The sequence below is a fragment of the Gallinula chloropus genome (assembly GCF_964237585.1).
Source record: "Gallinula chloropus genome assembly, chromosome: 28".
NCBI lineage: Eukaryota > Metazoa > Chordata > Aves > Gruiformes > Rallidae > Gallinula > Gallinula chloropus.
The window spans coordinates 5,064,677-5,091,773 of record NC_140113.1 but is presented as its reverse complement, the minus strand read 5'-3'; the positions used below and the strand labels follow the sequence as shown (position 1 = coordinate 5,091,773).

Here is a 27,097-nt window from a genome sequence, read left to right as displayed (position 1 = left end):
TGGGCTGGTGGAGCCCTGCAGACCAGCAGACACCACAGAGCAGACTGGACAGTCTTAGGCTGCAGTGCTCAAGGTCAGCAACAGGAATAGGAAGCTGCATCCACGCTCTGATTGCCTTCTGGCCTGTCTACCTAGAGAAGCCTCTGGCTCTTATCACATCCTCGTAGAGAGCCCCAGCTCTAAGGGTGTCTCCTGGACCTACCTTAACACACTGAAGGAAGCCCCACCAAACACACCAGCACACAACAACGCCTGTGTGGTGCAAGCCAGGAAGGTTTCTGAGCCGGGCAGCTCGGCCAGGCAGGGCTCTGCTGCCATTTCCACCTTCCACATGAGATGCAAAATTAAGGGGCTGCTAAATAAGCAGAAACAGGGAGTAACGTCATCCCCGCGATGCTCCAGCTCCTGCCCACAGCCTGATCTCGCCCTGACTCCTATTAAATACGATCTTCCTGCCTTTCTGCTCTGAGCAGCTGGAGCAGCACAGTCCTGCCAGGCTCACAGACATCCCAGCCCAGAGGCAGCTGCACTGCATCGGTTGAGATAAAGCAACCCATCCGCAGCCTGTCCACACCAGGGATGCATCAAGAGGCGGTTTAAAACATTTATAAGCATTCCGAGATCGGCAATATCCGTCCTCCAGCAGACTGTAGGGAAGGAGCTTGTGAGAGCACCCTGGAGAACCCAACCCATTGCCCAGCACTGAGAAAGTCTCCACCTGGCAGACACGTCATTGTCTATTTTGCTTTAAACCACCATAAGGGGTTTGTTTCTGACAAGCTGCTGAGATGATCCAGGTGCCTTTGTTACCAGTCAATCATCACAAGGACCAGGCAAAGAGATTTTGCTGTGGAGCATCCACAAGGATGTTTTTGGGATGCTGAACAGCACGTATGCACACACCCCCCCCCCATGAGAGGGGGGCGATGAATTAAACATGCAATAATATTTACTCGGCAGGTGAAGACCATCAACACACAACAGGCTGAGCCCAGCCAGGGAGAAGGCTGCTTTCTGTCCTCCATTTTCAGCAGGGCAGGATGAGCGCTGCCTCATCAGCGCCGATTCCTCCACTCTCTCTGAGTGGGGCTGCAGGAAGCTTTCCAGAGCCCCCGACCCCTCTGCCTGCCCAGCCAGCGCGCGCTCGGGAATGACTTGTCCACCCTGGGAGGCACCGAGCCAAACGGGAACGGGGCCAACAACAAATCTCTCCCTGGGCTGCGTGGAAGCCACCATATTGCAGAAAATGCTTTTATTCTCCCTGCACCATCTGGAGTGGCCGGGAAATGCAACGTTCCCTGTCCCCAGCAATTACTGAAGGGAGAAATCTGCTGGCCCCTGGAATGGAAAACTTTCCGCTTTCTCCTTGCACAAGGGGAGCGAAACGGAGCCGAGCCCCCTGCAACACGCTGGGGCTCCACGCTCTCTGCTTTTGGGAGCCGACCCACTGCATCCCCCCTCCAGCTCTGACCTGCCTGCATCACCCAGGGGTTCTGCCTTGCTGGGAAAGAGTTCCTGGTGCTCAAACTTCCTAATACGAGAGAAGATGAGAACCCCCCATCCCCTCCCTTTCACCAGGGATGGGGGACAGTGTGGGTGGTCCAGAGGGACCACAGAGAACATTTCCTGGGGGTAGAACATTCCAGATGCCCCGTGGGAGAGGGCATCTTTGATTTCTGAGCTTCAGGCCCGTTCGCTGGCCTGAATGAAAGCCCAGACCAAAAGGTGGCGATACCCCATGGCCAGGGAGGCTCCTGCCTCGGAGGGGTCAGCGTTTCCAGCAACCAGGACACCAATTAAAGCTTTTAACGATGCAAGCCCAGGACCTTGCCAAGCCCTGAGCAGCCTTCACCCAGTGCTCCCTCTACTAATAACCTGGTGCTGTGGCCGAACGACAGGCGCTGGGCTGCCTTAAAATACCTGTAACAACCAGAGATTGCTTCTCTCCTCTTCATAACGTTCCCCCACTCACACGTGTGCCCCCCACGCGAGTCCCTCCGCGCCTGTGGCAGAAAGGAGCCGTGTCCTCCCGGCACACCTCCAGCAGCATCGGCACGTCTCTGGGAGCAGCAAGGCAGCCTGCCAGGGCGGGATTTTATTTTGTTTTCAAAGCCTCCCCCCAGCCCTTTCCCACTACAGCCCTCAGCTCGGGTTCTCTCGTTAATCTAATTGTTCTCCTAATGAAGATCTGCAATTCCTCAAACATTAATTACCAACCAGCAGCAGCAGCTGTGGAACAAGAGCTCCCTGTTCCTAATAATACGCTTCACACTTTTGCCTGCCACAGCTCAATTTAGCTTCGCGTGATTTGGCTAAGGGGAGATAAATAATATCCCAGCTATGGGGCTCTGCAGACAACCCCGGGAGGAGGCAACACTCTCCCTATGCCCGAGGTGCTCTGGAGCACCACAGGTCCTCAGCCCCCTGCTAAGAACCCCTCTTTATTCTCTATTCCACCTGCAGCTCCAGCCACGGGCCCTGGGGCTGCGTCTCCATCACGGCACCTTCTCCATCCGACGCAGCTCTTCGCAGGTGTAAAGCGTGCTGCAAACAGCTGAACTGGAGCCAGCTGGAAGCGAGAGGAGAGGTGTGACATCCACGGTCCCTGTCCCCACACTAAGCACTACAGCAGCACAAATAAACCAGCAAGGAAGCGAGAGCACCGGTAGCGAGGAAATAAACACCGGTAAGAAGGGATGGAGAGGTTGGGAATGAGTCAGAGACAAGGGGGAGAGGGATGCAGGCTGCTCCTGCAGCTGGTGGGGATGCAGGGGGTGTCCAGCACGCTCACATCATGCCCACAAACCACCAAGGGCTTTGGCTACAGCTAAATAACTGAAGGAAAACCAAACACACAGGTCCAGAGCCAGCACTGGTATTGTCACTGCATTTTAGGGGCCAGCGATCTCCTCTGCACCCCTCATCATCCTCCGTGATCCGCACAGCAGTGGTGGAAGACAGCCATCCACCGCTCGTGAAGGTCAAACCCTTCCAACCCCAGCAGCAGCCTCACCTCCTGCCCAAGGGCACACGGGGAGGGAGCAGGGAGAAAAATGCGCCCAGCCAAAGGAGAGCTGCCAGCCGGGTCCCTTCTTACAAAGGAGGCTCAAAACCCTGGGTTAGGAGAAGCAGCTGGAACGGCTGGAGCCAGCAGAAAGCTGGAGCAGCCCCTCTCGCCAGCTCCGCGCAGCCAAAAATACACACGGGGAACAAAACACCACCACAAAAAACCTCCAAAAAACCCCAACAACCCAAGAGTTTTCAGTGACAAAAGCAAACAAATAGATTTGTGAATAAATATTGATTTGACAGGAAGTCAGACAAACCCTTCCAAAAACACACGCTGGCACCCAGCCCCTCTCCCAGCACCAGGAGCAGCCGGCATCAGTTTATGGTGCCTTTGCACGGTCGGCACTTTGAGCTGCTTTGCAGAGGTTTTGGCTTAACTGGTCTCCCCTGGGGTTAACCAGTTCCCCCAGGGTTAACCAGTCTCCCCCCCAGGGGTTAACCAGTCTTCCCAGGGGTTAACCAGTTCCCCCCCAGAGTTAAACAGTATCCCCCGGGGGTTAACCAGTCCCCCCCGGAGTTAATCAGTCTCCCCGGGGTTAACCAGTCCCCCCAGAGTTAACCAGTCTCCCCCACACTGGGATTATCTTGAGAGATATCAAGAGACAAACCCACGGGCTGGCCAGCAAAGCTTGCAGCACAGTGCACCAAGGTGGACTATCCACCCTGACCCCTCTCCGGGAGGGAAGAGGTGGCCAGCAATCGGTCTCCAGCATTACAGGCACAGTTTGGGCTCAAGGGGTTCAATCCTTCCTTCAAGGAGTTAAACCTTCCCTTCAGCAGAGCGCAGGGCTGAGTCAGAGGCCCGGAGTCACGGGGAGATGGGATGCTGCTTCACACTTGCTTTCTCCTGACCGCAAACACATCTGCACGTACCCTGATCCTTCACGGACACACACACGGGCCTTTCATCCTGGGAAAACCCCCACAGCATTGTTGTTTCGCTAAAATTAATTAATCTGCCCACATGGGGATTTTGGGACTTGCTCCCCCCTACAAAGCCAGCGTCTCTGAGGGAGAGACAGGCACCGGCTCACTGGTGACAGTGCTGGGATCGGGGGGTAAAGTCCAGACCCAGCACAGATTTGCCTCTTCCTTGTCCTCACAACCCTTCATACTGGATGAACCTCCTCCTGAACCCCACTTTGACTCCTGCAGCCCCCCAAGAGCCACACCAGCACAGCAGGAAGCACCCAGCACCAGTGTGTGTCATCGGTGGCTTCCCACTCACCCCCTCAGCCTGGCTCTGCTCATGGAGGGGGCAAGGAGGCAGATTTCACCCCATTCACCCCCAGTCATCATGCCAGGGGAAAGAAACACCCCCCACACTTTCAGGGCTTTTCAGATCACCACAGACCAGCTGGAGCTTTGGCACAAATGCCCTGGACAAGGTCTAGATGCTGTATCCCAGGCAGCAATCATGGCCGGCGCTTGGCAGGCACGTGATTTTGGGGTGAGCATCTCAGCCCAGATCCTGCACTCATCCCCCCCCCCAAAAAAAAGGTTTCCTTTGTTCAGCTTCCTCCCAGCACAGCAAAGAAATCCCAGCCCCGTGAGCACCATGAGGGGCCGGTGACGCTGATCACAGCTTTCCTGCTCATTTCTTTTTCAATGAGTGAATTAGCAGGCAGCCAGCCGACTTGAACATCCCCTTATCTCTGCACCAAGCTCGCTGCTGAGGATTTGCATAATTTTAATCTTTCCCACCAATGAGCATGAAAAAATTAGTTTTCCACTATTTTATCTTCTATTTGTGTTCAATAAACAGGGCTGGCGGCTTTGCTCCACGTATTTATACTGGGAACCGTGAGGAAGGAGGAGGGAGGGGGGGAGAAAATCCCACATCTCCTGCACTTGGCCAGGTGGAGGGTTAAACTGGAGGAGGGAGGCTGGGGGAAGGCTCTGCAGAACTGCTTCACAAACTGCAGCTGGGGATGGATTTGAGGCTGAAGCCCAAATTTCCTTATCCAATCCCAGTTGTTTTCTCCAGCGTCCCTTTCCTGTCTCCCAGCACAAGCAGCCAAGGCTCTTGTCATCATCATCTCCCATCGTCAGGAGCTCTGGTTTTTCCTCTCTAAGCAAAGAGTTCGCTGGACTCGCCCCCAACACAGACCCTGCATCCCACGAACAACAGGACTCCAGAGATGGGGTGGGAGATGCCTGGACCATGATGTCCCACACTGAGAAACCTCACTGCAGCTATCAGGGAACCCTGAGAATGTGGGGACAGGGTGACCCCCCACCCCTCCTCACGTTTCTGCACCTAGAGAAGGATTTGGCACCTGGATGCCTCAGGTACTCAGCTAGGCAAGGCCAGTCACACTCAGCAGCACCCTGTGGGCTCAAAGCACTGCCCTTTGCCATCTTCCCAGGGGCCCAAGCTCACACCCTTCCCTTTGTTTGCAGGATCCTCCATCCAAACTGCTAGTGCCTCACAGAGGGAGGGAGGGGAGAGGGAACCACGCAGAAAATCACTGCCGCCAACGCAAAGCGTTGGGTGGGATTTTTCATTTAATGCATTCTTTAAAAGAAAAGGCCGCAGCAGAACTGAGGCTTGCCCATATAAAGCAGTCACTTAAGAGAGGAAAAAAAACCCTCCCTGGTTTTCCCTTCCTGCTGCAGAACAAGAGCAGCGCTCTCAGCAGCACGCAGCAGCAAGGGATGAGGGATGAGGGATACGGGCTGAGCGCCGTGCCGGATTACACCCAGGCACTTCTGCACTGCACATCTGGAATCCGGGCTGCTGGGAAGGAAGAAGCCCATGTGAAGGCAGCCAAGTGTCTCTCCAGGCACGTACACCGTTCCAGAGCAAGGCAGGAGGCACAAGCATGGAAATGTGCTTTCATTTCTTTCCAGCCTGGCCATGGAGTCAAATCTGGAGCAGCCTTTGCTCCCAGAGGTGCCAACGAGGCACCCCCAGGGGCACGTCTGAAGGAAACTGCCTCCCAAAACATAGAGACTCAGGGTAGTGAGGTGCCTCATGGGACTGGTTCTCGCTGTTAAGGGACCGGGAGCTCCCCAAGCACCTTGTGTGGGGTCCCCCAGAAGCACTGCCAAGAGGAGAGGGGCACAGGGAGCCCGGGGTGAGCAGGGTGCAGCCACCCTGCAGCAGGGCAATGCCTGGCAGCCCCAAAGAGCCAGTTTCTCCCTCTCCCTCCAGCCAGCTCTTCTCTCTCATCCTGGCCTCCACACAGCCTCTCCCTGCTACCAGCTAATCTGCACCCAGAGGTGCAATTACCTTCCATACGTTCTCTATTTACGCTCTAGGAACCATATAATTTTCTAGACCAAAAACATAATTAAAGAGTCAGAGCTCCCTGGAACAGAGCCCTCTCTCCTGCCATCACTCTTATCTTCTCTAAAAATACCCCAGCACAGCAGCCCCGTGCCAGAGGTCAGCTCATGGCAGCACTGAGCCATGCAAAGAGGTGCAGCTCTGCTACAACAGGGGTCCCACAAGGGGAACACACCCAAAAGCACAGGCTTTGGCCCCAAGAAAGGGGCTGCCCCAACGGGAACCCTGTGCCCTGCACCCAGCTCTGCTCTGCTGCAGCCAGGCCTCCGAGGGGTCACCTATGCAAGGAAAGGTTAATTCAGATTTAACTTTTAATGCGGTTTATCTAACCAATTGTAAGCCTTGGGCAGACACACTGATTGAGAATTAAAGGGACTTTGATGATCGCTGCTCTTCCAGCAGAACCGACCTGTGGTTGCATCCCATTTATTCCAGGGTAAATCCAACCTCCCAGACGAGATGCACAGGCACATCTGCACAGGGGAGTACCAGACCCCAAAGACACCAGCGCTTCCCTGTACAACAACAAACCAAACCGTGGCTGTGGTCTGGCCCCAGGAGGAGCAAAGCATTTAGGACCTTCTCCAACGAGGAGGTGCCAACCCTGCAGGTCTCAGGCATGGCTTGATGCCCTGCCAGCCCCCACATCACCAGCCAGTGGGGCTCAAAGCTCAGCTCTTGAGGGGACAGACAGACATGGCTGGGGAACAGGAGGAATCCCAGCTCCACAAATGCACCCACTGCTCTGCACACACCCCACGTGCTGCTGCGTGCACCTGGCTGGCAGCGACACCCAAGCAGCTCAGCCCTTTGTCTGGAGAAGGCTCCATCAGGCTGGCTATTAAGCAGGAAATAGGCAGCCAGCACAGCAAAGCACTCTCAGCCACCTATTCTGGCCCAATCCAGCTCCCCAGGAGAAGCAAAGCACTTCTTCTGGCATCCAGCCTGAGTTCAAGCCCTCCCAAGCAGCCACAGCATCCCCTGAAGAAAACCCAAAGTCCTTCAGACAGAGGATGTGCACCCATGAAGTGCCCGTGCACCCCAGGGAAGTGCCACACAGTGCCACCCACATGGCAGCTGGGGGGCTAAGGTGCCATGGGTGAACGGCACAGCATGTGCCATGCTCTACCCACAACACAGATGAAAGACTCCCCATCCCACATGGGGATGAGCATGACCAAGGTCCCAATGCAGGGAAGCAGCAGAGCGCCGCATCCACACCCTGGTACCCCCATCAGGAGCGGCAAAGGAGACAGAGCTGATTACACTTGCTCCCATCCATGAAGATGGCCAGTGCTTCTTTCCACCCCAAAAACCCCAAGCAGCACCACAGCAGGGCTCACACTGCTGACCCAGGGCAGGAAGACACAGAGAGGGGGTGGGCAGGCTGACAGCCACCACAGCAGCACAGCCACTGCAGGACGTCAGCACTTCCCACGAGGTGAAAGGCAACCCGAGAGAGAAACCCTCTCTGCTCCCCCAACCCAGCACTGAGGAGCAAAGCAGCAGCTCTCACAGCCCCGCCGGCAGCGCGCACCCACCCCAGCGAGCTGTGCCATGGGCTGGGGGAACCGGGAGCCGCTTCCCGGGCGGGCAGCGCTCCATCTGCCCGCTGGTGCTGCCCTGCACAAGCCTGCACAAACACTCGGCCTGAAAGCTGGGCCCGGCTTCCCCGGCCAGAGCAGCTGGGCTGGGCCCTGTCCAGCCGCTCCGCAGCGATGGCTCGGGGTCGTTGGCTGCAGACCCTGCTCGCTGCTGCTGCTGCTCCTTTCCAGCTCCAAGTTGCTTCATCTGTTTCCTGCGTGCAAGGGCAGCATCCCAGCCCGCTCCCGCCAAGGCTCTGGGGGAAGGTGTGGGGTGCCTGCAGCTGCTGCGGCACCGCACGTGCGTGGGGAGGAGGAGGAGGAGGAGGAATAAGAGCAATAACACTGAGGGGGGGAGGAAAACCAAGAAGAAGTAGTAAAAGCCAAGTATGGCAGGGCCCTGGGGGGGAATAGCTGGCCCAGACTTGCTGTAATTACACTCCTACTGGCAGTACAAAGCTCTTGGCTCAGCCCCTCTCACAAAACTGGGAGAAGGAAGGTGAAAAAAAGCCACTTTTTTTTTTTTCTTTTTAAATATCCTGAAGGGTCAAAACAACCTTTTAACTTGTCATCTAACAAGTTCAAACAGGACTGCAAGTACTGCTTTCCATAGCTTCCAGGGAGACACATCCAGACCAGGCAACTGAACTCGAGGCCTCCAGGTCTTTACAGTTGCTTAAGAGCCAGAAAAATCAAGGTAAAGGTATTGGCAATCTACCCCAAAACCACTTCCCGACAGAAGCACCAGCCTGGACACAGCACTCCAGCACATGAGGCAGAGCTGCTGAGCTCCAAGCCCAGCTCCATCACCCCACGTCCTTGGGCAAATCATTGTGCCTTTCAGAGCACGGGTTTCCACATCCTTCCCTGTAATTACACCCTTCATCGCCTCCTCTTGCTCTCTGCCTGCGTGTGCCAGCTCTACCACCCTGCCAGCATGAAGTCCCAGCCACGGAGGGAAGCTCTGCCACCCCCTCTCCCACGTTCACATGCACCTTTGCAAATGGTTCAGCCAAACCAACCCAAATCCCCAATAACAAGACTTTAAGAAACCTGCTCCTCACAAACCCTTGGTTGGCACAATCTTAGCATGAGCTTGTTACAGCGCTGCCCAGAAGCCAAGGTACATACAGAGCTCCCATGGGGTGCGTGGTGGGACCCCACAAGCTTTGCCTCCTCTTGTTAATTCGCATGGAGACGTGAGTCTGCTCCGATACAACCTTCTCCTGAGACTGCTCAGCCCATGTGCAGCCTCTGTAACCAGCAAGCCAGCTGAGGGGGGAAAAAAGCAGCATCCACAGAGCCTTTGGCATTAACTCCAGTAAATACAGGTCCCTCCTCTTCCTCGGCTTCGTGTGCCAGGTCTGCACATCACTTACACCACCCAAGAGCTACTGTTGAAGCCAGCACCAGAAGAGCTTTTACTGCCTCAAGTGCCAGCAGCCCTCTCTCTGCTGGAGCAGTCCTCATCAGCACCCCTGCAGATGCCCAGATGGAGTCCAACCCAGGGAGGGGAGGCTTGGCAGTTCCTCCAGCACGGGGGAGGCCGAAGAACACTCCTCTTCCTTCGACTTCAGGGTTGTTGTAGATGTCCCTGAATACACCAAAGTAATCCTTCCTGGTCAGAGACTGATGGCTTCACCAGATGAAGGGCTGAAGAAGCTCCTGGAGGCAGGACTCTCAGGCTGATGAGCCTGGAAGTATCTCCCCAGTGATGCCGAGCATCCCTGCTCCGGCAGCGCTGAACATCCCCGCTCCAGCAGACCAGACCCCTAAGGAGTCCTTGATCTGGCTTAAAGATAGGTCCAAACGACGGGCTCTGTGGGTCTATCCTTGGTGCAGGTGCAAAGCTGTGGGTACACCTTTATGACACATCCAACACCAAATCCCATCTTCAGGCTCTGCAGCGATCAGAGGAGGGGTCTGATGAGGACTTCTCCCTGTTTGTTTTCTGTGCTTTTCACTTCGGCCTCTTACACAATATTTACACAGGGAAAAAAAAAAAGGTGAGTGAAGCAGCAGCTTAAAAACACAGGCATTTCTGTAAATCCTCCCACTTCCAAGATTGTATCAACAAAAGAAAGGAGGAGGAAGAAAAAACATAAATAGGAGTTTCTCATTGACAGGGCCCCTTTGAACAATTTTCAAAGAGCTCTGCTACCAGTTCTATTTGATTCTGGGTTTCTCAGAGTATCTACAGCCTGTTCCTCCACGTACCAAATGACTTCACCAGTTCAGGTCCCTTCTCTGAACTGTTCCTTGAAGAAAGCACCCCTGGGTCAGCAGCCACCACAACAACTGCTTCTGATGTCTGTCCAGGCCTGTGGCTGTGCTGGGGTCTGTTTCAAGGCTTGGGATAGATGAGGGATGGCACGTCAATGCTGAAGATCCAGGAGCTGCTCCCAGCTCAGCTGCAGGTCTGTGGTGGCTGTTTCCCTTTGAGGCAGAGGTTGTCTTCCACCAAGGATATCCAGCATGGAGAAAGCATCCATCCATGCCTTTTCTTTTGGGCAGGATCGTTGAGAGTAAAAGCAAATAGAAATCTTGAGCATACACCAAGCTTCAGCAGTTGGAGATATGTAAGGCACCAGAGCCCTTTGCTGCATGCCATAACCTCACTTTTAAAGGTGTCCAGGTATTGACCTACTACACTCGGCACTCAAAAGACAAGTTAAAGCAAGCAGAGCCCCCAAACCCCAACACAAGCCAACTGCAGAGACAGAGGAGAAACCACCCCTTACCATCAGTCACACAGCCCTGAACCAGACAATCTGTGCATCACCAAAGCCAGGAAATCCTTCACTTATTAACCCAAGTCTGAAGCCAAGACATTCTTTTACACGCAGTTTTTGTGGTGCAAATTAATCTGCCTGGGTGCAGGGCTGGGAAAGGGGAGGGTCAGGGGGGGTCTGTTCTGTGTCAACATCTTCTCCCCACTGACAGCAGCCTGGCAGCTGCAGCCTCACCCGACCCAGCCAGGCGCAGTTGGGAAGTGTTTGGAGTAGAGCTGCTGTAGCACGCATGCCCCTGTTCCAAGCCATGCTCGGTCGATACCACCATCCTCCCTCCTTGCAGGAAGCAGGCAGCCCATAATTCCAGCTACTCTGCAGCACAGACAGCTCTGGGCAGGGGTAATTGCAGCAAAAAAGCATCTGCTGTCTGATGTGAAGGACCCGGGTTGCCTGAGAGGTGTCATCTCCCAGCCTTTGCTTGGCTACAGTTCCCCACCTCCAACAGAAGAGTAAGTCTAAAAAGGGGAAGGAAAAAGGAGGTTTGCCAAGCCCAAGACTCTGCAATAAATAAAAGGGGCTGGGGCAAATCACCCAGCAGCCAGACCAAGGAAAGGAAGAAAGAAAAAGATCTCTTTTCAAGGGATGCTCCCTCCCAGCCTGACCGCACCAGAAGCTCCATGCCCTTCTCTTTCCTCCTGAAGCAGATTTCAAGACCAAGGTTGATGTAACACCCACAGATCTTCCTCTCCATCCTCAGAAAGAAGAAAAAAAGACATAAAAATCAGCCCATGTGAGAGGAGCAGCCCTGGGACCTGCACAGCTGCCACAGCAAGTGACAGAAACGTCCAAGGGGCAATCAAGTTTCGGGTTATGATGGCAAAAAACCTCCTGCATACACATGAGCACAAACTGTAAATAAAGGGGAAATAAATCCCAGGGATACAGTGACAGCAGCCCCCAGACAGATCTTTACAAATTGCCTTTTACAAGTAAATAACATTACATCAGGGTTTATGGGCTTCCCTGAGCTGGGCACGGGCAGCACTGGAAACGCTGCAACGGCATCAGGTAGGGAGAAGGTAAAGTCAGAAGGATCTTCATGGTCCTGCTCTGCAACAGCAGGGTAAGAGGAGGAAGAGGAAAGAAATCCAGCCTGGCATCCCTGGGCAGCAGGAAGCACTGCTGACCAAGGACATTGTCCATTACATGTGTCAAAGGGCTGTGAAACCCACACAAATCAGAGCCCCACTTCACCCTTGGTGTGGTGAAGGCACAGGCTAAATCGTTCTGCCTCAGTTTCCCCCGCTGTGCTGCATGAATAGAAGATGCTGAAGAGCTGTTTAACAACACTGTGTATCTAATTCGTTGAAGATAGCTTTAAGTGCCTTGAGATTTCTGAAGGAGCTGCTATAGGGAAGACATTAATTTAAATATCTAGTGGCACAGAACATAATGCCAGGCAGATTTCCTTCCATTCCTTTATAATAGCTTAATAATCCTCAAAATGGTTTCATTGTTAATACTCCTGTTGTGTATTTTATTAGGGCTTTTTAGATTGTAAAGTAAGGTAAACACTCCACATTCCTCTAGCACCTACCAAAGCCCTTCTCAGAAATAATTACTTAAGCTTCATCAGCAGGCGCGTGGGGGGACCCTTCCTCGTCAGGTATGTGTGCAGCACCCCCCTGTTCATCCAGAGCCACCCAAGATGCTCTGAGGCTGAACCGCAGCAAAATACACTCTCCCTCCTCCTCCCCCAGACTTTCATTACTAATTATCACCCCCCCCCCTCAAAGATCCACCCGTTGTTAGAAGGGAAAGGAGCAGCTTCCCCCAGCCGCCCTCCCAGTGCTGTGCAGACACCTCGGCTCCAGCGCTCAGGGCAGGGGCTGCCTCTTGCCCCCTGGTTTGGGCAGGGTACCGACTCCTGACCCCCTTGCAGACGGCTGCAGGGGAATGGCCACGGGCAGACAGTGATCCATCTTCTGTCAGAAGAGGCAGGAGACAGCTACTTACTTATTTTATTCCTTTTTTAACCTATGGAAACCCTGTGGCTATTAAAGACTGCCTGGATGGTCTTTAAACACACCCCCTTCTGTTCCCTGTGACTGCAAGGCTACTGCTGCTCCTGCTTTTCCACCTCCACACCTGCTCTGTATTTATTGCAGGGCTCCACCATGCTTTGTGCATCTGCCATCCCACTCGTTATCCCCATCCCAAAGATGCAGGGAAGGACCAGAGGAGGCAGCAGCTCCTCCAAGCTCACAGAGGATGCCTGTGGCACAAGGGGAAGGTCGAATGTTCAAGTGCAAACACATCAATTTCCTCCTTTTGGGTTAAGTTCTATCTGTTTGAGCTTGGAAACTGGGAGGTCCCTTCCAGGGCTGAGGTAGTAAGGACAAAATAAAAGCTAGTGCAGTGTCAGTGAGCAAACCATCCCGAAACAGCAACACCGATCCTACAGCAGGAGAGGAATGAGAGATGCTAAATTTGTGGGTAAATCTAAGCCTGAGAGAGGAGAAAAATAAAGAAGAAACATTCTTATTTGGCCCTCTTGGGGGGGAAAAGGAAAAGGGAAATAAAAAAGAAGAAGAGTGAAGTCTTGTACGGTCTATACGCTGAAAACCGCCCTCCAAGAAAGTACACCGAAGGAAAAATGCAAGATCAGCCAGAGTTACTGATGGAGAGGCTCCAGGGTATAGCCAGTTATTGAAGTTTTGCAACATAAAGCTTAAATTATTTATTATTATTTTTATTTTTCTCGAAAAAGAGAGGAACGAGGCATCTCCTTCCTCTGAAGTTAACAACTGCGCGACACCATCGCCGCATTGTCTCCCTGTTTTATCACCACACTACAGCGCTGAGCAGATTCCACCCCAGGGCAGACACAAAACCACAGGGCCACGGTTTCTAATTATACCCTCTATTCTCAGGGAAATGGTTTATTTATTAGCTCTTTGAGCTTCCCTTTCATTCATTCTCAGTCGCAGTCCCAGCAGCGAGGGGCTCTCTCCACAAGAGGAAATTTATTAGGTTTTCTCTATTCTCCACCTTCCCAGCCCTGCTCTCTCCCACCCAGCCTCTCCCTCCTCTCCCCATTCAGCATCACAGGCAGGCTCATCACTTTTAATTCAATAACTTGCAGTATAATTACTCGGTAATAACACTATTATCTTAACATTTACTCAGCAGCTGTGATCCCCTCACAGCAAGGCGAGGAGGGAGAGGAGAAGGGATTCTCCGGAGAGAAACGATGGGGGAAAGACACCTTCCTGCAAGAGAAAGACCCAAAAATAACCCCCCCCCAGCCAAAGATGGAGATGCTGCAGGAAGGAATAAGAGAGCAGGGTGAGGCGCTGCCCGAGCCCATCCATTTTATCTCCCTTTCATCAGAGCCTGGCAGGTTTTGCTCAAGGAGGAGAGAACCTGAAGGGATGCTGCGTACGTACAGCCCCGGGTCTGCAGTACCAGGGAAGCCATTTAAACACACACTTGCTTCATCACCTCCCTAAAAACAGCCTCACCCTTAGGTAAAGGCACCAAAACTGGGGGGAGGCACCGTTGAAAGGCCCTGCTGAAGGATACGATCACACTCTGTGTGGTAGGAAACAGGACCACCGCCTGAAAGAGTCATCTAATTAAGCACAAGCATTAATCAGATGATGTCACACACACATTATCCCCACTATCGCTCGCTACTGAGACTGGGTTTGATTTTAACTCTAGAAACCCCCTTGGTAAAAAGGGTTAATACATCTCCCAACAGCACATGTAGTGAAGAGGGGAGGGAATTCTGCTAAAACCAGAGGCTAAAACTCAAAGAACTTGCACAGCAAACGAAGCAGGGAGCAGCCTGTGAAATCCCAGATGCAACCAACCCCAAGCTTGCCTAGAAAGGCAGGATTCCAGCCTCCAAGCCTTACCCAGCCCTTACAAAGAGCTCGGCTGTTGGCACCTTTTGCCTCCTCGCTGCGGTTTTATTCTCTATGATATTTAAACAAACAAGCCCACTGCATATTTAGGCAGAAATGTTGCTACACGCACCACAGAAAGAGCAAGTTACTACAGCCCCTGCTTAAGCTGGCCCCATTTTGAAGCCTACAAGGTGAGGTCAGGTTCATGCAGGTATCAGATGCCGAAATCACACCCGAAACTCAGCGCGAATACCAGCGCGACAGAGCAACTCGCGCCGCTGCGGAGCTGCTTCGTGCACATGCTGCAGCCAAGGGGTAAACACAGTTTAACTCTGATTGATCATCCATCGTGTAACGCAGAGCTGTAATTCCATCCAGCCATCAAAGCTGTTCTGCAATTATATAAATCAGGGGAGGAAGGCGCGGAAGGTTTGGCGTTAGAAACCCAACGTGGAATTTCCTCCCGGTACGCTGCTGCATATTGCCTTGTTTCTTTAATAACACACAGCCACGTTATTTCAGTTCCAAATCTGTTTACATGCCCCCCACTCATAAAACAATTCGCCAGCTCCTGCTGGTGATGGAGCCCATCAACAGTAATAAGACATTTTATATCGTCTTCCACTCCGCGGGAAGCCTCTGAGGTGAACTACAGCAGAAAGACAGGTGGTGCGATGGGAATCACACCCTGTGCCACACAAACCCACCCTCAGAAACGGCTGAACCTCAATATTCCCAACCAGGTGTAACTCACACAGAAGAGGAGGCTTCCTGCTCTCAGCCAGGACATGATAAAGGATGCTACAAGGAGCCCTCAATACAGCTCAGGTTTCCCAACCAGGTGTAACTCACACAGAAGAGGCAGCTTCCTGCTCTCAGCCAGGACAGGATAAAGGATGCTACAGGGAGCCCTGGATACAGCTCAGGTTTCATTATTTATAACGTTATATAAAGCCTTTACTACTGAATAGATCTTGTGTGCGGACATAATTATATGTATATGCATTATCATAATTAAATCTGTGATAAAGTAAATAAGACAGTTTATGATGCATTATCCAGACGCTGCTATTGAGTTTTCACACCTATTTAGTTCAGATTTACTGGAAATGACAACCCCAAGTGCTAGGACATTCCCCACAGAGGCAGCTGCTTCAGGAGGTTTAACTCCACGTAAGAGAGAAGCAAGGAGGGAATACAGAGGTTAGAGATGGCAAGCACTGTGGCAGAGGAGAGCCCTGGCAGAGCTCCCCAAAACTCATCCCCTTCCAGCCCAGGAGAGCAGCAAAACCCCAAAACCTGGGCGAGAGGCACCAAACTCGCAGCCTCCTCACTGATGCTGCTGCCTACGGGCTCTGGCTCAGCTGTATCTGCTAATCTCAGACCATCCCTCTCTGAGGCACAGCCCAGCTCCTGTGTTAAAGAGAAAAATCATTACAGATTTGTAAGAGGCGATGGCAAAACTCTTTCCTTGCCTCCAACAAGAGCAGATTTCATCTCACCAGCTCCACTCTGGCAGCCCAGCGGGGAACCGCACGGGGAGAACGCCGCGGAAGTCGCTGGGATTATTTACCCTTTTCTCTTTAAAGATAAAACTAAATCCAACCCCTCTGCCTGAATTGTGGGCCCTCAATCAGCATTTATAATCTGGTTTTAGAGGGAGTTTTTTGGGGGGGAAAATAAAAGAAAAGGCCAGGCTGAGCTGCGGCTGAAAAGCCACCAGAGATAAACCCAAACTGCACCGAACACTGAGCCATTAAGTGAGGAAAGGCCACAACTTTGATGTGACACTTGGCTGGCTGCTGGCACTATAAACTATTGTACACTAAAAAAAGTTTGTTAAATGCTCCATAAACTTTAACACGTTCCTGAAACACCTGGAACCAAACATTTTATCCAGCTAGCCACAAAGCCACGCTGCGCACCCAGCAAAGAACAGCAAATACTGGTTTCTGGCTAGAAATTACAGGTGTGTTTTCATTCCCAGAGTGCAAAACAGTGACATTAATAGAGATTTAAATCTTAAACAGATTTAAGAATTCCCTGAGAAGGAAGTACCCCGGCGATGCCTGCTTTAGGAAACCAGCTGAAGCCTCAGAGTCCAAGCCTTTGGGTTCATCCTTCCTCCTGTACCCTTTGTATTTTGAGAATCAATCAACTTCTGGACACCAGGCAGCACCAGGAGAGTGGCCAAGCACCAGAACAGCTCTGCAAATCGCCAAGACAACATCAGAGTAGAGTCCATGCTCCATCTTTTCTGTGTATTTGCCTTGACTAGCAGTTCCCAAGCTATTCCAGGCGTTTTAAGCCAGGGCACCAGCCAGGAAGCCAAACCAATCTTTAAAATAAAAAAATCCCCAAATGTTTTAATATTAATGTTCATTCCTCACCACAAAGAAAACTGGGTCTTTATCATATTTTTTCCATTTTTTCCCCCCAAAGCAAGAAGGAAGACAATGAACTGCCCAAAGGGGGAAGGAGGTGTGCAACACCACGAGCCACCCACAGCTCCCATCACCCTGATCTCCATCACAATTTCACACCAGACCCACGACCCTTCCCAAAGGAAATTTCTGTCCAATGAAACTGCCTGAAACCCCTAAAATCCACCAGCTGGCTTAAGCATCATTGGCTTTGCATAAAACCTAAAGCCACTTTTAACATGTCACTCATCTTCCCTATTAAGCCGAACGGAAGCGGCGCGGCACGGCTCCGCGCTCACGGACGGACACAGACTGCGGGTGAGTTGGGTGGACACAGGGAGGGACCGGTATCAACCCAACACCCTGCATCCCTCTGCTTGCTCATCGAGACCACGGACACATGGATGGAGGGGGGCACATCCACAGAGCCTCCCAGCCCAGCCCTGTACAAGCCACGCAGGTTGTTGCAACTTCCTCCTGGTTTATAGCAAGCAGTTACTCCAGCGCTGGCACGAGGGAGAAGCAAGGGATAGAAATTCATTTTGAATCACAACTATACCTGGGGCTAAATCATTCAGATGGTGCGATTTACACCACCTCTCAGGGCAGTGCATAAAGCACAGCGTGGGCCCATCACTCACTTCAGGATATTGCTCTGGAAGGCGCTGTCAGGCGAGTGTTTCATGGCACACGAGCGGGGCTCGCTGCGAGGAACCGGGAGCACTCAGCAAGTACCACTCCGTGCTCGTACTCACGCTCCACCTTCGGGAAGAGAAATGGACTCCTGGTAATGGACTACAATTCCTTCCCCTCCAGGAAAGCAGCGCTGCAGCCATCAAACACGTCAGGCTGGAGGCAACAGTGATTCATTTAGTCCGGCGCACCGTTGCCAGCAGCACCCAAAAGCAGACGCTTCAGAGGAATTACCTGTCTGGGTGAAGTTTCTTCCTAGCTCCAAGCCATCATCGCTTGGCAGAGGCCCTGAAGCAGGACTGGATCAGTCCCTGGGGCTGGGATGACAGAGGAGGGCTTGTCTATGGCGTCCTGCAGCATCCAAGACACCAAATCCATTAACGCTGCAGAAATGGCAGCAAACGAGCAAACTCTGACTGCTTGACACATAGTCAAGGCACTAGGTACAAGGCATGGACAGCACAAGAGCACCTCGAGGGGAACAGGACCAGGAAGATGCTGCTATATTGGTACTGGGGATACTGGGACCTTCCTGGCTAGTGGGGCCCATCTCCAGCAGCAGTGACCCCCTCCCTGGGAAGCCCGGAGCATCCTGACCTGCTGCAGGGTCTCCTCCCACCAGCTCTCTGGGGGCTGCAGCCTTCAGCCCCAGCACAGACACCAGCTCTGGGTTAGTGAAGTAATCCTCTGAATCCAGGCAGCTCCCAGCCTTCCCAGCACACCACAGCTGTTCGCTTCCCCACACTCGTTTTTACACTCAGCTCTTCCCTCCTCTCCCCTCCCTCGGTTTTGTTCTGCCTGAAGTTCAAATAAATGCATTCTCAGGATGGTAGCTGTAACTTTACCCTGTATTTGTCATTCTCCTCCTTTCAGCCCAGTGTTTTAAGGCTTTGAGACTTCAGAAACCTCGCAGACACGAGGCTTGCTGCACTGCCATGGCCCTCTGCCACTACTTTGTTCAACGCAGAGAAGAAATCAAAATCCAAAAGGCAGTTCAATAGCCTCCACATTACGGTTACAGCAGGAAAGACAAAAGATTCCCCCAGCCCAAACCCTCTGGCATCCCTTCAGCATCTCCCTCATCTCAGTCCCAAAGTCTCCTTCGTCACACCTGAGTTTTCTGCTCCTCTCCAACTCCAATTTCCTCAATTTCTGCTTGGAAAGGGGGAAAAAACATCACCCACAAGGGCTTATTTTTACAACATGAGCACAGAGCTCCCTGCCTGGCTGGGGCTGTGTCCCTGCTGCACGTTGCTCGTGCCTGGCAGGCAGAAAGGAGCTGCACGTGGGGTGGCTCAACCTGCCCCCAAACCAAACCCAGCCCGGCGTGTGCACACACGCAGCCCCGAAACGTGAACCAAAGGTCCAAACGTGCCTCCCAGAGACCTGACCTCCCTGCAGCAGCGTTTCCAGGAGGCAAAGCCAGCCAGCCATTCAATCTTCTGGGCAGTTTTTACATGTTGTTTTGATCCTCAAACACGGCGCTGGTCAGATTGGGTTTCACTGGGACTGTTCCTCGAGGTCCCCATTTCGGCCAGTTCCCTCACCACTATGCAAACCCTCCTGGCCTTGCAGGCAGACAAGGGACAGGGTGTTTCCACCCACACACGGACACTCGCTGGCACAGAGAGCTCCAGGAAAGGCCCACCCCAGCCATATCCCCAGAGTCTGGTCCTGCCCCAAGACAAACAGCAGTTTCTCCCTTTCCAGGTCAGAGCGTATCGAAATAATCTGCCCTCAGGGAGGCTTTGAGAAACCAGGATTTTCTTTCCTACTCCTTCACCCACAAGAGCAGGGACAGAAGATGCCCTGCATCCCCCTCCCTCCTGCTCCAGCAGCTCAAAAGCTGCCGATTCCCAGCACAGTCCATCTGGTGACCACGGGGAAAGATGGATGGATGGGGCCACGCAAACTACCCAGATCCTGTAACAGAGCACACAGAGAGGCTGCCACTTGCCTCTTTAAGTAAAGGATAAAGTTTTAATTTAAGCTGATCTCTGGGGAGAGGAGGAGGTTATTGAATCCATAGGAAGCAGCGGGGAATGAACCAAGTGACCTCGAGGCCAGGCACAAGCAACCAGGATTCCCCAGGGTTACAAAGCTGGGGGGACAGACTGGCACCAGATTTGCTGTGGATTTTTTTCATCCCCTGCTCAGGACACACACACACACACATTTCCCTCGTGCTGCCTCACAGAGCAAATAAATCTAATTTCTCTGGGAAAACTGGAAAGTATTTTCTTTCCAACTCTTCCCCTTCTCCCTATCCCCCACCACTTCACAACTTGCAGGAAAGTGCCCCTAATCCCCAAATTCTCCCTCTACCTGCAGCAAGAGCTGAAACCCTACCCATCCCCTCCCCCAGCCCTCCAACAGCACTAATCCATCAAATTCCCTGGCCTTGCAGCCCACCCCCAGCCCGACAGCAGCAATCCTGGCACCAGATGTCCACTGACAAAGGCAGGGCCAAGCATCAAAAAGCAATCGGCCCATCACCCCTGTCCCGATGGGGCCCCTGGGCAAAAAAACGAGTTCAAAGTGCAGCAACCAGCCTGTGCAGCTGAGCATCCTCCTGCCCAGCATCCTCCTGCTGCACCCCTGGGCACCAGCAGAGAGGGGCCACGTCCCTCACATGGGACATGGTGACAAAACTCAGACCACATCTAAGCCTGACAAGGGGTCACAGTTGCACCTCTTGGATGGGGGATTTAAAACAAGAGGTCACTGATGGAAAATAAAAGGGGGGGTTACTTAAAAATATATCAAACCCCAAGCAAGACATCTGTGCTCTGTGCACACAGCGGCTGGAGCAGCATCAGCAGCGACTCTGTTTAAATACGACTGTTGCAAACCTCTCCCAGCATCCTCCTCCCTGCTTGCCTGCCAGAAGGATTTTGCTAGCCAAACCACGCTCCAGATTAGCCATCTGGATTATCTGTATTTGCTAAACCCGACCACAGGACCGGCCTTTAAGACAACACACCCATCTCCAGGGATTTGTTCATAGAAAGAAAAGCAGAGGGGGGGGATAATCTCCACTCCACATCCTCAATGACTTTTCAAAGGCACTGATTTTTTACCATTTCTTCCCCTTTTCCCTCTGTTGGTGGGGGTTTGGTGGTAGTGCTTCCAGCATTAGGGCACAGTGTTTACATCAGCCGCCTCTGTCAAGCCCCGCTGGGCAGTTTACAGTCTCAACCCCCACCTTTTCTTTCACAAATGCAATTTCAAGCTTTCCCACATTTCCCACAGTGAAAGGGGAAAAGCAGCCTGCTGGCAGGCACAGCCCCATCCCAGCACCGCACAGGAGGGACAGGCTGAGCATGGAGAAGCCCTGCCTGAAACCCATCCTAAAAAACAACCCAGCCCTGTTAGTGGAGCCAGGCCAGGAGCCAAACCCAGCGCCCCGCCGAAGGAGAGCAACGCCCCGTTTCTACAAGTCATTATTCCCAACAACCTCCCTGCTTGGCTCTTGAAACCGCTCCAGCTAATGGTTCCCCTGATTTGTATGGGAAGAGCATCTCTCCTCCCTCCCACACCCCGAGCATCCCTGTGCTGTGAGGGGGATGACAGCTCCTGCCCTCCCAGGACACCCACAGTCCCACATCCTGGGCTGGATGGGACAAATCCTCGCTCAAGGGGCCAAGGGTTTGGGGAAATCCAAACTGTCCTTCTCCCTATTCCCCCCAGCTCAGCGCTGCTGCCACAGCATCGTTTTATTTATGGAATTACTTCTGTCACTCTAACGATCCCACATAAATTCCACATACCAACTCGGTAACAATACTCGCTGCTATTACAATAATGATCCCATCTGAATGGCACAGGTGCCATTATCAGGAAATCTGTTTGCAATAGAGAATCAACTGCAAAGAGAGGCATTACGCCCAAATGAACTATTTAAGAATTACCATAAACAGGGGGCTGGCCTCAGTTCCCTCTGCTGAGACACACTGCCTCCTGCACTGCCTCCTGCCTTATCGTAAATAGATAGGGAGTCAAAATTAGCAGGGAAGTCAGCTCACGACTGGGGAGCTGCTGCATGGCTTCCTCATGTGGGTAAGAACCCACCTCAGCACAGAGTTTAATAAAGAATATTTGCAACGTGCTTCCTAATGAGAGCACCAGTCAATACATGGAGAAGCTCAAATACACCCGTGGAAGAGTTGTCTGTAAATAGAAAGGATGGGAAGACACTCATCCAAGCACATATGAGTGAGCTCAGGTAAAAATCACAGTGGCACCTCTTTGAGAATGACTCAAGATGCTTGGAAAAGTAAAGGTGGTGTGGGGTTTAGTGTGACAGATCTCCATCCCAGCATCAGCCCACGCACATCCACAGCTGTAACATCTCCCAGGTGCCTCCTGATCCAGAAGGTTTTGCCTATCACAACAGCTATTGCTCCTACAAAACAGTTCTGGAAGGGCAGCTACTCCTTCAAAGAGAGCTTCTAACAGATGTTTTCCCCACTGTCAGCATCTGAACGAACACGGTGTCTCACACCTTCTGCAGTCCCTAATTTTACCAGTTCATTCTTCACACCCACAAACGTGGCATGAAATGAAATTCAGACGTAACGAGATTACACCTCCCCGGTGCCACAGGACTCTGCAGAGTCCAACAGCAAAGCCTTGCACGGGAATAAAATACACCCAGGGTTCAAAACCCCTTCAAACAGAGGGCAGAGGATGGCTTGGGGGGAGTGGTAATGGGATGGAGTGCCTTTCATCTCCAGGTGACTGGTTCAAAACTCAGCCCAGGTGAGCAGCATCTACAAAGTCCTCACTACACAAGGGGTGCCCAGAAGCCAGCAGGAAACCAGTGAGTGGCTTCAATCCAGCTCTTTGCAGCCCCGGTGTCAGACAACTTGTCACTCCTACACCTGGCACCATGGGGCAGACCCCAAAAAGGCACCAAGGGGGGGACTGAGCAACTTCCATGTTCTCCTTTACGCGCCGCCGGGTGACACCAGCACTGCTGCTCTTTTTTGGCCTGCGCCCACACGCAGCAGACAGGGAAAGAGGGAGATACCAGGTCTATTCCTGGCCTTGCCACGGACCTGCCACAAGCCTGGCTGCTGCTTCTGCCTCATCTCTTTCTTGGTCGAAGAATTAACCCGTGGCACTTCAGTGCTTTTCTCTGGTTGACCCTAAAACACTTTACAGAAGGGAGTTCTGCATCACTATCCCCATTTCACAGACAAGGAAGCTAGCAGATTGCCATTCCCCCAAGGCTGTTTTCCTGGCACGCTCCTTAGAGATTAAATCTAGTGAAATAGCTGCTCCATACAAGAATCTGTACCCACAGGCCAGATTCAACAGCGAGGGTAAAGAGGGTGTTTGAAACTTGCTGTGATCAAGGTTAAGAAACATAATAAGACACCGTATCCTGCTTTTCCAGCTCTGCAGGGTAATGAGGGATTTCCTCATATACCTGCTGCAACTGTCACCTTCGCAGGAATTTAGTGCCTCATGCTAAATTCACTCTCTGCACACTGAGCCTGCAGACAGTTTATTTTGGTACTTCCACCTCCCCCAAAAAAGTGATACGCATCTCTCCAAGTCAAAAGCGTCACTGGGCTTCTCTGGTTTCAGCGCCTTTGAAAAATCACTGCTTTGCCTCTGGGCTGCAGGAGGCAGAGCAGCTGGACTGCAGAGCAGGAGCCCCAACACTCCCCCACCTCCTCATCTCCACACTGACCACCAGATTTGGGACAAGCATCCATGCTTCTCCTGGAGGTGCTGTACCTCTTCCTGCACTCAGGATCAACACCACGTTCCCAAGATGATAGCAGATATCTTCCCTTCTCCTTGGCAGGATCTGGGAGCGATAGCACGGAAGGACAGTGAGCATTAGGGTTTCTACTCCAGGGATGAAAAGCTAACGAGGGAAACAGAGCCCCAGAGCTGCCATCCTCTGAGACCCCTCCTCCAGTGCAGCTCAGTCCCTGGTGCAGAATCACCTCCTTCAGCCAGAGCTGCCACCTCAGCCAGCCTTACTTAACCTCTTTTAAGCCCACATCCCACCAGGCTCCTCTGCAAGAAGCAGGAGGGTGGCTGGAAAGGCACCAATCAACTCCAGAGGCTCCTCAGGCATCTCTCGGAGAGGCTGTTACAACGGCTCAATCAGCTGCAACGCACATTTTTCACTTCCTCCTTTTTTAGGTGAAAAAACCCCCAAACAAACCAACCACCAAACCCCAAACAACAGCCTAAGTCTGTAAATAAATCTCAGCCTTGTAAAATACCCTGGGGGAGGGGGGGCTGACAGGCACCTCTGTGACCAGAAAGAGCCCAGCAGTGGGTTACAGCCACACACCCAACCAACACTGAGCTAGTTAGGAGGGAAGAAGAAACATTTCCCATCACAGGTGGTTTGTTATTCTCCCAAAAACTCTCTTTTCAGCAGCTGTTCCTCTATTCCATGCGTGGCCATCCCAGCATGCTTCAATTTGTGATTCTCCCTCTGCTGAGTGACGTTCTCAGGCAAAGGGAAGGACAGCAAGATGCAGCCACACAAAGCTCAGGCTAGAGAATCCTCCTCTTCTCTTTTGGTTTTTTTTTCAAAGAAAGGAACCATAATGTTAATGTTTGAAACTGCTTTTCATATATAGTAACGATCAGCTTAATCTTTACATTTTTCCCCCTAACTGCAGGAGTTCTCCGCCAACGAACAATATAAATTTAAATTTAATTTCAAGTGTTCCTTTAACTGCCTCCAGTCAGACCAGCTGCTGCGAATTCCAAGTTAGAGCCTTGACGTGAAAGTTACCTGCACCATAAAAGTCTTTTTTTTTTTCCTTCTTTTTGCCTTTGCAAGAGTGAGAAAGAAATCATAAAGGGATAAAATACGGACATTTCTCAGCAAAGTTCCAGCTACGTGGTTCCCATAGTAAAATGGAGCAGTTTTTTCCCCTCTCTTATGTTTCTAAAATTACCTATTTTAGGCAAATCTGCGTCTCGAGGCTGAGCGGCAGTATAACGGCTACTGAGAAAGTCATATAAAAACGGAGCAAGCAAGTTATATTTTAACCCCAGGAAGGGCACACAGAAGTTGTACAGTGTTTACAGAGAATAAATTTCCTACGGTACTGGAACGTTCAACAGCCTTGTCCTGCCCCGAGCCGCAGAGCATCGCGAAGGCGACTGCTGCAGGCCTGGGCTGCCTCTTACTCATTAAAAAATAAGGAGTATTTCCAGTATATGCACGCAGACACACAGAGAAAGGGGGAAAAAAAGTAGTAAGATGGGTAATTTGGGGAAAAAAAGGGTGGGCTGGAGAAGCAGCCCTTTGTAAGGCAGGCAAACGCTCCCAGCACGACTGGGGGGTGCTGGGTGGGATTTTACAGTCTCTTGTTTTGGCAGCAAAATGGACCCGTGAGGAGGAGAAAAAAGGGGAGATGGGGAGGAGGAGAAGAGAGGGAAAAGGAGGAGACGAGGAGAGGGGGAAGGAGGAGAGGGAGAGTGGGAAGAAGGAGAGGGAGAAGGAGACCAAGGGGAGGAGAGGAAGGGGGAGAAGGAGAGAAAGAAGGAGGGGGAGGAGGAGAGGGAGAAGAAGAGGATGGAGAGAAGGAGGGGGAGTCCCAACTTCCCAACGCGGCTCCAAACCCATCCCGCACCCTCCACCTCGCCAAGCAACGCTCCCCATCGCAGACAAACCAGGGGCCGCTCACCCACCAGCAGCATCCCGCCGGCACCCCCAGACCCCCGGTTCCTCCTCGCCGCTCCCTCGACGCGCCGACCCGTCCCACCCACGGCGCCGGGAGCAGCCGGCCGGCCGCACTGGATGCTCCGCGGAGGAAGGTGCTGCCGGGGGGGCGCGTCCCCTCCGCAACAACGAGGGGAGGGAACGCGCTTTGAAATCAAACCGGCTCCCTCCAGTCTCGTCGTGGGGCCGGAGGGGCCGCGGGAAGGGGCGGGGAGGGGGGGGAAGCCCTCAGCGACCTCCGGCAGCGAAGGGGCCTGTCGGGGCGGGTGGGGCAGGCACTTACCGGGAGGAGACCGGCCGTCCCACCCGCGCCGCCCTCGGCACGGCGGCCCGCGGCGCCTTACGGGCCCACGGGTGCCGCGACCCCGCCGAGGAGCCCTCCGCGGCCCGGGCGGAGGGAGGCGGAGCCGGGGCGGGGCCGGGCCGCGGGGCCCAGCGCGAACGGGGAGCGGGGCGGGGGAGGCTCAGGGGGGCAGCGCGCCCGAGGGGGGCGGGAGGCCCGGGGCGGGGGAGAGCCGTGGCTCGCCGGGCCCCGCCAGCGCCCCTTCAGGAAGGCCGGCCCGGGCCACCCCCATCTGGGCCCGGGACCCACCCCCCCGCCTGGCCTTGGGGGCCGCGGTCCTCCCGCCTGGCCTGGCATCACCCTAGCTGGACCGTCAGGGTCTCCCGGAGCCCGGTCTGGACCCTTGGGGTCCATCCCTCCCGTACTCGTCCCTCGGAGCCCCCTCACAAGCACAGCCCTGGCCCCACAGTTCTCACAGTACCCCCCAAAATCAAAAGGCAGATTTCACCCTCCCCAGCAGGGCGCACGGCTGCTCCCCCCAGCACGCCCACACATGCCACAGGGCAGCTGCTCGCTGGCACTGCTTGCCCAAAAGGGAAACTGAGGCACCGCACCAGCCCCATCCCCTCTTCCCCCATCAGATCCCACCCAAGCAGGAGCCAGGGCTCCCCATGAGCCCCCCAAACCCCAGCTGGAGCACAAAACCCTGGCCATGGGGCAGCTCTGCTTATCAGCCTGGCAGAGACAGCTGAAATGGGAGGGGTGCAGCTGAGCTAGCCCCCTGCCCTTGAGATTTCTGGCAATACCAAACCCACCACCACCGCTCATAAAGTCCTCACGATCTTGGGTCAGGCTCTCCAAGCAGATAAACTCTCACCCTCCAAACACTTTAAAAAAAACCCCCAACAAAACAAACAAAAAAACCCCAGAAAACCCAACAACAAAAGCCACAACCTTCTTCATTTATTTTTCATGGAGCTCCACAGCCGTCAGTAAAGAGAGAAGGTAATTCCTAGCCTAAGGACTTTACAGTTTAAATAAGACATAACGCAGCATGAGAGGACAGCGAAGGGAAAGGCAGGAGGGGGTGTGCAACAAAAGGGTTTTTCAGAGAGAGATGAGGATATCACGACTGCTACGTATGTGCCTTTGCGTTGGCTCCATATAGGATTTCAGAGTAGCTCTGTTATCTCCGGGCAAGAACAAAACATTCTGTACTTGCTCTTTCCCAAATCACACCAAAAAGCTGGAACCAAACAAAACCCACAAACAGAAAAATCACAACAACAAAATTCCTTCTTCCCTGTCCTCCCCTCTCCATCTCGCTGCTTTTTTTTTTCCCCCCTTCTTTTGAAAGCTTAGAGTTGAAAATCCTGGGTCATTTGGGAATTCTCCGAGCC

At 53.0% G+C, this 27,097-nt stretch overlaps 1 protein-coding gene across 1 annotated transcript in view; it reads right to left on the bottom strand.

Moving 5' to 3' along the window:
• Positions 1-25,718, bottom strand: part of PTPRS (protein tyrosine phosphatase receptor type S) — a 132,876-nt gene extending 107,158 nt beyond the window's left edge. Inside the window, exon 1 of the mRNA XM_084276367.1 lies at positions 25,698-25,718. The gene's annotated coding sequence lies outside the window, so the exon portion shown is untranslated. The remainder of the gene's footprint in view (positions 1-25,697) is intronic.
• Positions 25,719-27,097: the final 1,379 nt, after the last annotated feature.